Source organism: Nerophis ophidion, linkage group LG22, assembly GCF_033978795.1.
Source record: "Nerophis ophidion isolate RoL-2023_Sa linkage group LG22, RoL_Noph_v1.0, whole genome shotgun sequence".
NCBI classification, from domain to species: Eukaryota; Metazoa; Chordata; class Actinopteri; order Syngnathiformes; family Syngnathidae; genus Nerophis; species Nerophis ophidion.
In genome coordinates this window covers 37227844-37239983 of record NC_084632.1, presented here as the reverse complement: position 1 = coordinate 37239983, position 12140 = coordinate 37227844, and the positions used below count along the sequence as shown (strand labels likewise).

General features: G+C 38.5%; 1 protein-coding gene across 1 annotated transcript in view; it reads left to right on the top strand.

The window, feature by feature from the left end:
- The window catches only part of LOC133540834 (BMP/retinoic acid-inducible neural-specific protein 3-like), a 233788-nt gene that overhangs the window by 110284 nt on the left and 111364 nt on the right, over positions 1-12140 (top strand). The gene's annotated exons all lie outside the window — the stretch shown is intronic.

Here is a 12140-nt window from a genome sequence, read left to right as displayed (position 1 = left end):
AAACAATATTATGCTCCACCAATGACTGAATAAAACAAAAAATGAATACAAATAAAACCAATAAAAACAATATAAAAACAAATATGATTAAAAACAATTTTAAAGGGTAAAATCAATTAAAACAGTAAAATAAAAATAAAAGTGTATAAAAAACACAGAGGACCACACAACTCACGTAGTGTTAAAAGCCAAAGAATAAAAGTGGGTCTTAAGACGAGACTTAAAACACTCCACTGTGGAAGCAGTTTGAACATGGAGCGGCAGTGTTCCAGAGTTTAGGGCCGACCACAGAGAAGGCCCTGTCTCCCCTGGTCTTAAGTCTGGTCTTGGGCACCACGAGCTGGAACTGGCTCTCGGACCTCAGGAATGTAAATTTGGATGAGGTCCGAGATATATGGAAGTGCCAGTCCATGTAAAGATTTAAAAACAAACAGCAATGTTTTAAAATCAATTCTAAAATGAACAGGGAGCCAGTGCAAACTCTGAAGAATTGGGGTTATATGCTGGCGTTTCCTGGCCCCTGTTAAAAGTCGGGCTGCCGCGTTCTGGACTAACTGCAACCGGGAGAGAGCTTTTTGGCTAATGCCAGCATAAAGTGCATTGCAGTAGTCCAGGCCACTTGAAATAAAAGCATGCACCACTTGTTCAAAAAGGTTAAAAGATAAAAACGGTTTAACCTTTACTAAAAGACGAAGGTGATAAAAACACGATTTTAAAACGCCATTGACTTGTTTGTCTAGTTTAAAATCGCTGTCTATAGCGACGCCAAGGCTGGTGACTTTGGGACGCACATCATTTTGCAATGGTCCCAACTCAGTGAGGGCCGGACCAAAAACTAAAATTTCCGTTTTTCCCTCATTCATTATTCAAAAATTCTGGGCTAACCAAGCCTTGACGTCGCATAGACGGTTAAGAAGGGGTGTCAGGGGGGCCGTGGCTTTTTGAAATCGGCATATAAATTTGGCAGTCATCTGCATAAAAGTGATAAAACACTCCATGTTTCTTTAAAAATATCTCCAAGAGGGAGGAGATAAAGAGCGAACAGGATGGGGCCTAAAATAGATCCTTGGGGGACACCACAGTAAAGCGGGGCAGAAGAGGAGGTGGCGTCCCCCAGCCTGACAGAGAAGGACCTCTCATAAAGCACTATCTATCTATTTATCTATCTATCTGTCTATCTATCTATCTATCTATAAAGGCAACCTTAGCTTTTTCCTAGGGTTGCCTTTAAGATTTGTTGGATTCATCAGAGGACTGTAGCCTCAGATCCACCTCAAGGCTGTGGTGGATCTGAGATACCTGGGCTATGATGGACAACACGTAGTTACTACTCCGCCTTCTCTAATCACGGCCCGTCTCTGGACCTCCTGCAGATGCACAACGCTCAATCGCCCCCTCGAAACCATGGAATATAAGTTGTATCGAGCAGCAGGCTTCACTTGCCATAACAATGCCGGCGTGTTCTTGCGATCAGGCATTACAGTCACTCAGGAGCTTTCTGAGAAATAAAGCCTCGGGCTTTCAGAAACACCGTATTGTTGTGAATGTCTGAGTCTATTAGGTCTGCAACAAAAGAATGAGTGTTTCATTCTCGAACTCCGCGTCGTCCCTTTCATGTCCAAGAGCCAGGAGCATATCGGGGCAATGTTTCGATCCCTTTCTGGCAAATGCGATCCGATACATGTCAACCCTCCCCAGGCATGAGTAAGTATAGTAAATATACGCTGGCTCGTTATAAGGAAGGACGGACACCAGACAGGGCTTAATTAGCTGGTTTCTGTTTTGTATTGTTCTCAGGGGGGGGTTCACTGTTATTGGTGGGGAATTGATTGGCGGCTGGCCTACACCCATGGGGGGGTTTGTGTGATAGTCTGGGCAATGGACAATTATTTGCAGGAAGACTAACTTCACTTCGCTGTTTGCAGCTGCGGCGACGTGTGACTCGTTTGTTACCATGAATTGATTAACGTGGACCGCGACTTAAACAAGTTGAAAAACTTATTGGGGTGTTACCATTTAGTGGTCAATTGTACGGAATATGTACTGTACTGTGCAATCTACTAATAAAAGTATCAATCTATCAATGTATGTCTGAGCCGGTGTGTCCCTTCTGGTTGTTTTTACTCGATATGACAAAAATGTTCTTAGAATCCTGAGATAATGCGTAAAAGCAATAAAAATGTATTCAAACATAACTTCTAAACAACACATGCAAAACGGCCAGAGGCGGGTAGAGTAGCCAGAAATTGTACTCAAGTAAGAGTACTGTTACTTTAGAGATTTATTACTCAAGTAAAAGTAAGGAGTGGTCACCCAAATATTTACTTGAGTAAAAGTAAAAAGTATTTTGTGAAAAAACTACTCAAGTACTGAGTAACTGATGAGTAACCTGTTTGTTTAATGATTACGGCAACAAATAATGCACAAAAACATAAAAATAGCAATGAGATAATTCAGAGCCAGGAATATCTCTTTAGCAACTAAAACAATAATATGTATTAAATAATAATACATTGAATAAATAAAACAATAAGGCAAATTGAGCCACAATAACTTAACAGCAACATAGGCTCAGTAGGCATTGATTGATTGATTGATTGATTGAAACTTTTATTAGTAGATTGCACAATACAGTACATATTCCGTACAATTGACCACTAAATGGTAACACCCCAATAAGTTTTTCAACGTTAATTAATTACTTAATAAATGATCAAGTCGAGGTGATCTACCTCATATATACATATACATACACACACATGTCATATATATATATACATCCATACATTTATATACACAGTATATAATTTATATTTATTTATTTTGCCATTTTTGTTGACATATTAAAGGTGTTTTAATGAATATACATGTATGTTTAACATATAGATTCCTGTCTTTCATGAAGACACGAATATAAGTTGGTGTATTACCTGATTCTGATGACTCGCATTGATTGGAATCAGACAGTAGTGTTGATAACGTCCACGTTTTCGAATGGAGGAGAAAAAAAGTTCCTCTTTTCTGTCTAATACCACATGAAAGTCGTTGGTTTTTGGCATCTTATTTGTCCAGCTTCCATATTTGTTTTTATACACTTTACAAGAAATACATTGGCGCCAAACTCCGTAGCTTGCTAGCTTGTTTGCGCTGGCTTTCGGAGACTCTTATTTTGTTAGCGCAGGCGCGATGGAGCGGCCCTTTTATTGTGAAGCCAGGAACTGTGCGATCAGTCTTTTGGATTTTGACGGGAAGTACGGTTGAAATAAAAAGTGTCTTTTTTCCTTTACACTTTTGATTGATTGATTGAAACTTTTATTAGTAGATTGCACAGTACAGTACATATTCCGTACAGTTGACCACTAAATGGTAACACCCCAATAAGTTTTTCAACATGTCGGGTTCTACGTGTGACGGTCATGTGACCGCCTGGCTCTGTTTGATTGGTCCAACGTCACCAGTGACTGCATGTGATTGGTGAAACGCAGGCAGGCGTAGTTCCTACTTTGAATGTGTGTCTGACAAAATCAAAACAAACAAAGCGTGCATTAACAGATCGATTAAAAAAAAGTAGCGAGTAGCAAGCTAAATGTAGATAAATGGTAAAAGTATCGTTTCTTCTCTATAAATATACTCAAGTAAAAGTAAAAGTATGTTGCATAAAAACTACTCTTTGAAGTACAATTTATCCCAAAAGTTACTCAAGTAGATGTAACGGAGTAAATGTTTCACGTTACTACCCACCAATGAAAATGGCTAATAATGCCAAGAGATATGCATATTTGTTAGTTTTACTAGAAAAATGATCTTTTGCAAGGTTTGCAAAGAAACAAGTTACCGTATTTCCTTGAATTGCCGCCGGGGCGCTAATTAATATAAAACGCCGTCGCTTACCAAAGGCATGCGGTAAATTTAGGCCTGCGCCTATAAATTTAAGTGTGATGTAAGGATACCATCATGAAAAGCACATTTAATAAAAAAAAAACGTTATTATGGTCTTACCTTTACTTAAAAATTAAGTCCATGCGCAGCTCCTTCTGATCAAAAGTCTTTCTGTCTCGATGGAGATCTTCCTTTATTACCTCCTGCTTCGATTGAAAGTCCAGTTTAGAAAACTATTTTTTTATTTTAGATATGTAATCCTCCATGTTAAAAGTGCAAGTGAGAGGAAAAAATAAATGATCGCTGCTCACTCTTGCTGCTTGTTGTCACTTCTTCTGCACCCGAGTTGTTGCAAGAAGGATCACTAGCACCCTCTACCACCAAGAGGCGGGAGTCATTTAATGACTCATATTTGACACACGCAGCTACGGTATATTGATAAAACAAAGCTGCTTACTGTTGTTTTTAGTATATTCAATAGCTTGGACCTTAAATCCTACTGAATAGCTCTTAATCTTCTTCCCTTTATGCGATTTCAAATGTGTGAGTGACGGGTGAAGTGTCACTCGTGACGTGACGAGTTTGACCCGGTGGAAATTCTAGTTATATGCTAATTATTTGGCGAAATTCTAGACATGCGCTAATAAAAATAATATTTTGCAAAACGAGTTTGACCCGGCAGTAATTCTAGGCAGGCACGTACTATATAGCCGGCGGCAATTCAAGGAAATACGGTAGTTTTTTAATTCAATATAACAGTATAACTGTCATAAGAAATATGTGTCACACCGCGGTGAGGGAAGTCTTGTTTGTTTTTCCGTCTTGTGATCTATGTGTTTTATTTTGAAAAGCTACCCTCTTGTTTCAGATCACGGGTCCTTCCTCTTATGTCACCAGTCTGATGTCATCCTTGATTCCTGATTGTTTCCACCTGTTCCCCATCACTCCCACGTCCTATTTAAGCTCACTTCTCCGTTTGTCCTTTGCCAGATCGTCTCGTCTATCGTGCCTTCTAGCGTCCATGTTCATGTCCATGTCCTCGATTCCCTCCTTGCCTTGCTCCTGTTTTTTCTTGTTCTCCTTATTGTTTTGATCATAGCCGTTATTTTTTGCTGAAATTTTGAGTTTACTTTTTCCTCCTTTGAGCGTCCTTAGTTTTCCTTCGTCGACCTAATTGGCGAGTTTTTGTTATTCCAAATTTCGTTTTATTTCCTCATTGAGTGATTTTTTTTTTGTTTATTCATAGATATTGTATTTGTATTTATTATTACAGTTATTTTTCCCCTCCTTTTGGAGCGTTTTTTCTTGATATTCTATTTTTGTTAGTTTTTTCTTAAAGTAGTATTCCTCCTTATTTTTTTGGAGCGATTTTTGAGTTAAGTGTTTATTCTCGGATTTATTTTCCGTACGTTGTATATATTTTTGTGAGATACTTTTTCACCGGAGGTTAAAAATTTCTTTCAAAATAAAAGCTGTCATTTTTGGATACTTCTTCTCTGCATCTGGGTCCTCTCATTATCTCCAAGTCGTAACAATATGTAACTCCAAAACCAAACATAAAATATGTCTAAAAAAAAGCCTGTAATATTGAATTTATTTCAGTTTTACAAGAATCAGGTATTTTGGAAAGGTTTACAAATACAAAAATTAGGTTTTACCTACTGTGACAGTATACTGTCACACTCAAAATGACAGCTTTTGAAACATAACTCCTAAACCACACATGCAAAATGGCTAATAATCCCTGGAGAAATGTATCTTTGTGAGTTTTACTAGAAAAAAAAAATTTGGTAAGGTTTGCAAAGACAAAAACTAATGCTTTACTCAATATGACAGTAATGTACATAGAATCCTGAGATAATGCGAAAAAAGCAATACAAATGTATTCCAACATTATTCCTAAACTAACCGTGCGAATTGTCTCTAAAAATGCCTGTGATACTGAATCCATGTGAGTTTTACAAAAAAAACAATTGTTTATCTATGGTTTGCAAATACAATAATAATGTGTAGGAACTAGGGTTCAGAATCAGAATCAGAATGAGAATCAGAAATACTTTATTTTTCCCCGAGGGGAAATTGAGATCACAGTCCCATTCAAGATCAGACAAAAATTGCAGGGAGACAGAACAGGATCGCTGACAGGTCTGCCAACTTCCAGTGCCCCTTTACAAAAAAGCTGAGATGAAGGTAAACATTGGGGGAAGGTGTAGTGAGAAAAAAATATATAAAAATCAGTCGAAGCCTGAGCCCCTGGAGAGGTGTTCCAGACTGGGGCCAAGGGGGAAAAAACAATTCATAGCCATAGCACACATCTCTCTTACACACATGTAAGAGCATCAAACATCAAAGGACATCAAAGACATTAAAAGAGCCGAGCTGATGCATTCAGCCACTTCTACATACAGCTATGAGATACAAGTAAAATATCAATCAATCAATCAATCAATGTTTATTTATATAGCCCTAAATCACAAATGTCTCAAAGGACTGCACAAATCATTACGACTACAACATCCTCGGAAGAACCCACAAAAGGGCAAGGAAAACTCACACCCAGTGGGAAGGGAGAATTCACATCCAGTGGGACGCCAGTGACAATGCGGACTAAGAGAATCCTTGGAGAGGACTTCAAATGTGGGCAACAGCGCATGCAATTTTTGCGTCGAATTAAAAGAGCAGAACTCCCTCCCCCCATTCTCACCACATTCTACAGAGGCACTATAGAGAGACTACTGACCAACAGCATCTCTGTCCTCCTATCCAGGAGATCGCAAAAAGCCGCCGCCTGACCAGGGCTCAGAAAATCTGTAGAGACCCCTCCCACCCCCACCTAGGACTGTTTTCACTGCTGGACTCTAAAAAGAGGTTACGCAACCTCCGAAGCAGAACCTCCTGGTTCTGTAAGTGAAGTGAAGTGAATTATATTTATATAGCGCTTTTCTCAAGTGACTCAAAGCGCTTTACAGAGTGAAACCCAATAACTAAGTTACATTTAAACCAGTGTGGGTGGCACTGGGAGCAGGTGGGTAAAGTGTCTTGCCCAAGGACACAATGGCAGTGACTAAGATGGCACAAGCGGGAATCGAACCTGCAACCCTCAAGTTGCTGGCACGGCCACTCTACCAACCGAGCTATGCCGCCCTCTAACAGCTTCTTCCCTCGGGCCATAAGACTCTTGAACGCATCATAATTATCCCCTCAATTCCCCCCAAAAATGGATTAACTCGCTGGAATATAAAAGACAATATAACATACATCCATAAACGTGGACGCATATGAAAAAGTGCAATATATTTATCTGTACAGTAATCTATTTAATTATAGCTGCACCTTATTGCTCTTTTATCCTGCATTACCATGAGCTCTGGCGACTTGTCCAGGGTGTGCCCTGCCTTCCGCCCGATCGTAGCTGAGATAGGCGCCACCGCCCCCCGCGACCCCAGAAGGGAATAAGCGGTAGAAAATGGATGGATGGATGGATACCGTGAGCTCATGCAACAAAATTTCCTTCTTATCTGTACTGTAAAGCTCCAATTTGAATGACTATAAAAAGGAAGTCTAAGTTTACTATGCAAAGCAAAAGCTGTTTATCAACAACACCCAGAAACGCCGCTGGCTTCGCTGGGCCTGAGCTCATCCAAGATGAACTAATGCAAAGTGGAAAAGTGTTCTGTGGTCTGACGAGTCCACATTTCAAATAGTTTTTGGAAACTGTGGACGTGGTGGCCTTCCGGACCGGAGGAAAAGAACCATTCGGATTGTTATAGGCGCAGAGGTGAAAAAGCCAGCATCTGTGATGGTATGGGGGTGTTATTAGTACCCAAGACATGGGTAACTTACACATCTGCGAAGGATGCTGAAAGGTACATACAGGTTTTGGAGCAAGATATATTGCCATCCAAGCAACGTTATCATGGACGCCCCTGCTTATTTTCAGCAAGACGATGCCAAGACAACAATAGGGCTTTGTAGTAAAAGAGTGGGGGTACTAGACTGACCTGCCTGTAGTTGCTTTAGCTGCAACTGCCTCGTAAAGTTCAACATACGCCATATTTCCAACTTGCGGAAAACATGATTTTATGACAAATGGAGATGATATTATTAGGAATATGTTTCTGGTACAATTATACTGTGAGGCGAAACACACTTTTTTATTGTGCTGCACGCTCAAAAACATGACATTTTTATTCAAATATATCTTGAAAACCTACTTGACTGTGATTGAACGGCTCAGTTTTTTTTTTCCTTTCTTTTGTTAGCACAAAACCTTGCTGATTGTGAAGACTATTTAAGTATTTGTAATCCGTGCATCAAGCATCCCTGCGTCTGCACCCGGTAGATAAAGACAGCTTGGCGAGGTCCAAGGTCAGGCTGAATATTAAATGGCTTCAGATGAACCCTGTGCTTAGAGCAGTAAAGGTCTGGCGAAGAGGAGACAAGTCATATTGTAATTCCGGACGGGAAAAGATGGAGCAATTATTTCAAAATCCCCGAAGGAACAGTTTTCCACTATGTTGTAAATCCCCAATCCAGAAACAACACGAATCGGACTAGACTTTTAATGGAACGGTCATTTAGGGCTGCAAAGAACATTGAAATGGACTATGTTGTAAAGCAGGGGTTGCCAACCCGTCTTTGGGTCCCGAAGACCAAGATGACATATCAAAACACTAAATTAAGTGCACTTTTTGTACAGAACACCACAACACTAGTCTAAAACAGGGGTGTCGAACTCAAATACAGAGCGGGCCAAAATTTTAAACGGAACAAAGTTGCGGGCCAAGGTTGAACAAATTAACCTTTTAATAGGGACCCAAACAAGTTTTGCAATAAATATTGAACAAGCAAGGCTTATATAACTTTAGTGACATGCAAAATCCAGTTTCAAATGATAATAATAATAATTAAAAAAATATCAATGGCATATCAAATATAATTTAAATAAAAATGTTATGCTTTTTTTCTATTTGCAATCTCCTGAGGTAAATATCAATTTTTTTTCCACAGGCTAATAATAAATTTGAAAATAAAATAACAATAATGAATGAACCAAACATTCAAGCCTTGAAGTAGCAAGAGAAAATGCATGAATAAAACGTTAATTATTGGTCAGTTTGCTGGAAGTTTCCCGGAAGAGATAGTGCTGCAAGGGGTTCCGGGTATCTATTCTGTTGTGTTACGGTGCGGATGTTCGCCCGAAATGTTTTTGTCATTCCTGTTTGATGTGGGTTCACAGTGTGGCGCATATTTTTAACAGTGATAAAGTTGTTTATACGGCCCCCCTCAGTGTGACCTGTATGGCTGTTGACCAAGTATGCCTTGCATTCACTTGTGCATGTGTGTGTGTGTAAAAGCCACAACTATTATGTGACACGCTGTTAGTATGGAGGAAAAGCGGACGTGACGACAGGTTGTGCCTTAAATGCACGCCCCCAATATAGTTGTCCAGGTGGAAATCGGTAGAAATTCGGGAGAATGGTTGCCCCGGGAGATTTTTGGGAGGCGCACTGAACTTCGGGAGTCTACCGGGAAAATTAGGAGGGTTGGCAAGTATGAGTATTAGCGGTGAATGCGGTGTTACAGCGGCACCGACGCTGTATAACACCGGCGGGCCGGCTCTAATGCTAAATCGATATTGCCTCAAGGGCCAAATTAAATTACACAGCGGACCAGATTTGGCCCGCGGGCCAGAGTTTGACACCCATGGTCTAAAACAAATAAAGTGCACTTTTGTGCATGATGTCACACGAGATATTTCAATGAGTGTCAAATAAAAATGAGCTGCATAATAGGAAATGAAATAGTGTATGTCAGGGGTGTCCAAAGGGCGGCCTGGAGGTAATTTTTTTAACGACCCGATGGCATATTTTATAAATACAATTGAAAAATGCTTAAAACATAAAAAGTGATATAAAAGAGCAAACGGGTGAAATGTAACAAGAAAATGTTGCAATGTTGACTCTAATAACACAAAGCTGCCATGCAGGCTATTTCTTTCTTTAAAAAATAATAATGAATCAAAATCAATGTCATTATGAATTATTGACCTATTCAAGGCTCAAATTACGTCATGTTAAATTTTGCACTTTGACATATTTTTTACATATTTTGTGTTTGCCATATAAAAAAACTGAGCTTTTTTTTTAAGGAAGGGCCTAAAATGAACAAACAAAAAAACATAAACAACAATAAAACCTATAATTGACGGATATATCTGAAGTTGATCTCGAGATTATTGTGTTAAAAGTAAACAGTAAAAAAAATGTATAATTTATTTTCTAACACTTTAATGAGTAGGACCCTTTTGGATCCCCAATCATTTTAGTGTGATTTGTTTTTAAGTGTCATACCTCAAAAAATAATAAGGAATTAAAATCAATGGTGTTATTAGTTATTGACTTTTTTAAGGCTCCAATTATTATATAATCTCAAATATTCCACTTAAAAAAGATATTGAGTAATAATATTGCATATTGCGTGTTTTTTTTTTTTTCAATTTAAAAACAGGGTTTTCTTTGACAAAAAAAGCATAAAACATTTAGGCCTGAGTGGAGGCCTAAATGTATATTGGTTATACATATATTGTATTGGTTTTTAAAATGAAAAAAAATGTCAAAATGGCCCCCGCTTGCGGTGATTTTTCAGTCTGCGGCCCTAAGTGGAAAAAGTTTATTATATACATGATGGGCGGTGGCGATGACCAAGAAGAACGCGAAGTTGGAATATAATTACAACACTTTATGTACATATTTATATAATATTTACATATTTATATAATATGTAACTACAAGCTCCATTCACAGACAGAGTCCCATTGTTTTATGAGCGGCCGAGCGAGTCAAAAGCCGGGAAAAAAAAAAAAAAAAAAAAAAAATTTTTCTGTTGTTGTTTTTTTAATTTATTTTTATTTATTTTTATTTGTGGCGGCCGTAATTCTTTCGTGGCGTCCCCGAAACAAATACATGAATGTGTGGGAAACCCTGTATTTTATACCCAATCATGGCACCAACCTGTTCCCAACTCGCCTGTTCACCTGTGGGATGTTCCAAATAAGTGTTTGATGAGCATTCCTCAACTTTTTTTTGCCACTTCTGCCAGATTTTAGATATTTTATATATATATGTTAGGGATGTCCCGATACAACTTTTTCACTTCCGATATGATACCGATATTGTAGCCTTGAGTATTTGCCAATACCGATATCAATACGATACGATATAGGCACGAATCATACATATATTTATTCCTTATTTTGTTTTGTAGAATGTTAGAAAAGGCTTGATAAAGTGATGTTACTGTTACCGATGTTGTAGTGTTAAAACAGAAAACGATAGTCAGCAAGAGTAGGTATAGGAAAAACTGACCCATTTATTATTAACCAATTGGTTACATAATTTTAACCTTCAACATAAGAGTATTACCTCAACAAATCCAATAAAAACAAAATGTTATATTTAAAGTGCAAAATAACCACTAATACCAACATAATTATACAATTGAAAAGAATAAATTAAAAATAAATTAGAAGACCCTGAAAAATAACCTAAATAAATCCAATAAAAAAAACAAAAAACGTTTTAAAGTGCAAACAATTCAAGTTCACTTCAGTTATTTTTTTACTGTCAGCATATGTTGGAAACAACTGTGGGCAGGGACAAAAACAACACAATATTGTCCACTGTCCAACTGCTCTAAATTAAGAGTTCACAGCTCCAGTTTCACTGACTGACTATGCCCAAAACAATGTAGTAATTACTCTTAGTCTTCACTGAAGAATAGTGTAAACACAATAAACATATCACTCTAATAACAAGAGCATAAAACAAATAATCAGTCAGTGCTGACTATCCTTACTACTCCTCCTCCTCCTTCTCCACTTTCTGCAGTCCGAGCATAATGTAGAGATTTTTTTTTAAGAAGATAAGCATTTCGGCATGCTGTGAGTTAAAATACTTCCACACAGCCGACATCACTACACTTTGCTGAGCACACGCGTTGTCGTTGTTGTGATCACGTGGGCTGTGCATGCTGGATCAGAGACGCTCTTCTTCCGCGGCCGCCACCAATGTTAAATAAGGGGCATTGCTGCCACCTACTGTGTTGGAGTGTGATCAAACCAGTCACCTATTATAGAAGTGCTGCAGCGGCAAATGGACAGCTTATATCGGAGCGCTTATATCGGAGTTTTTAGATTCAGTCCGATAAAATCCGATATTCACTTTTTTGGCTAATATCGGACCGATTTCCGATATCAATAT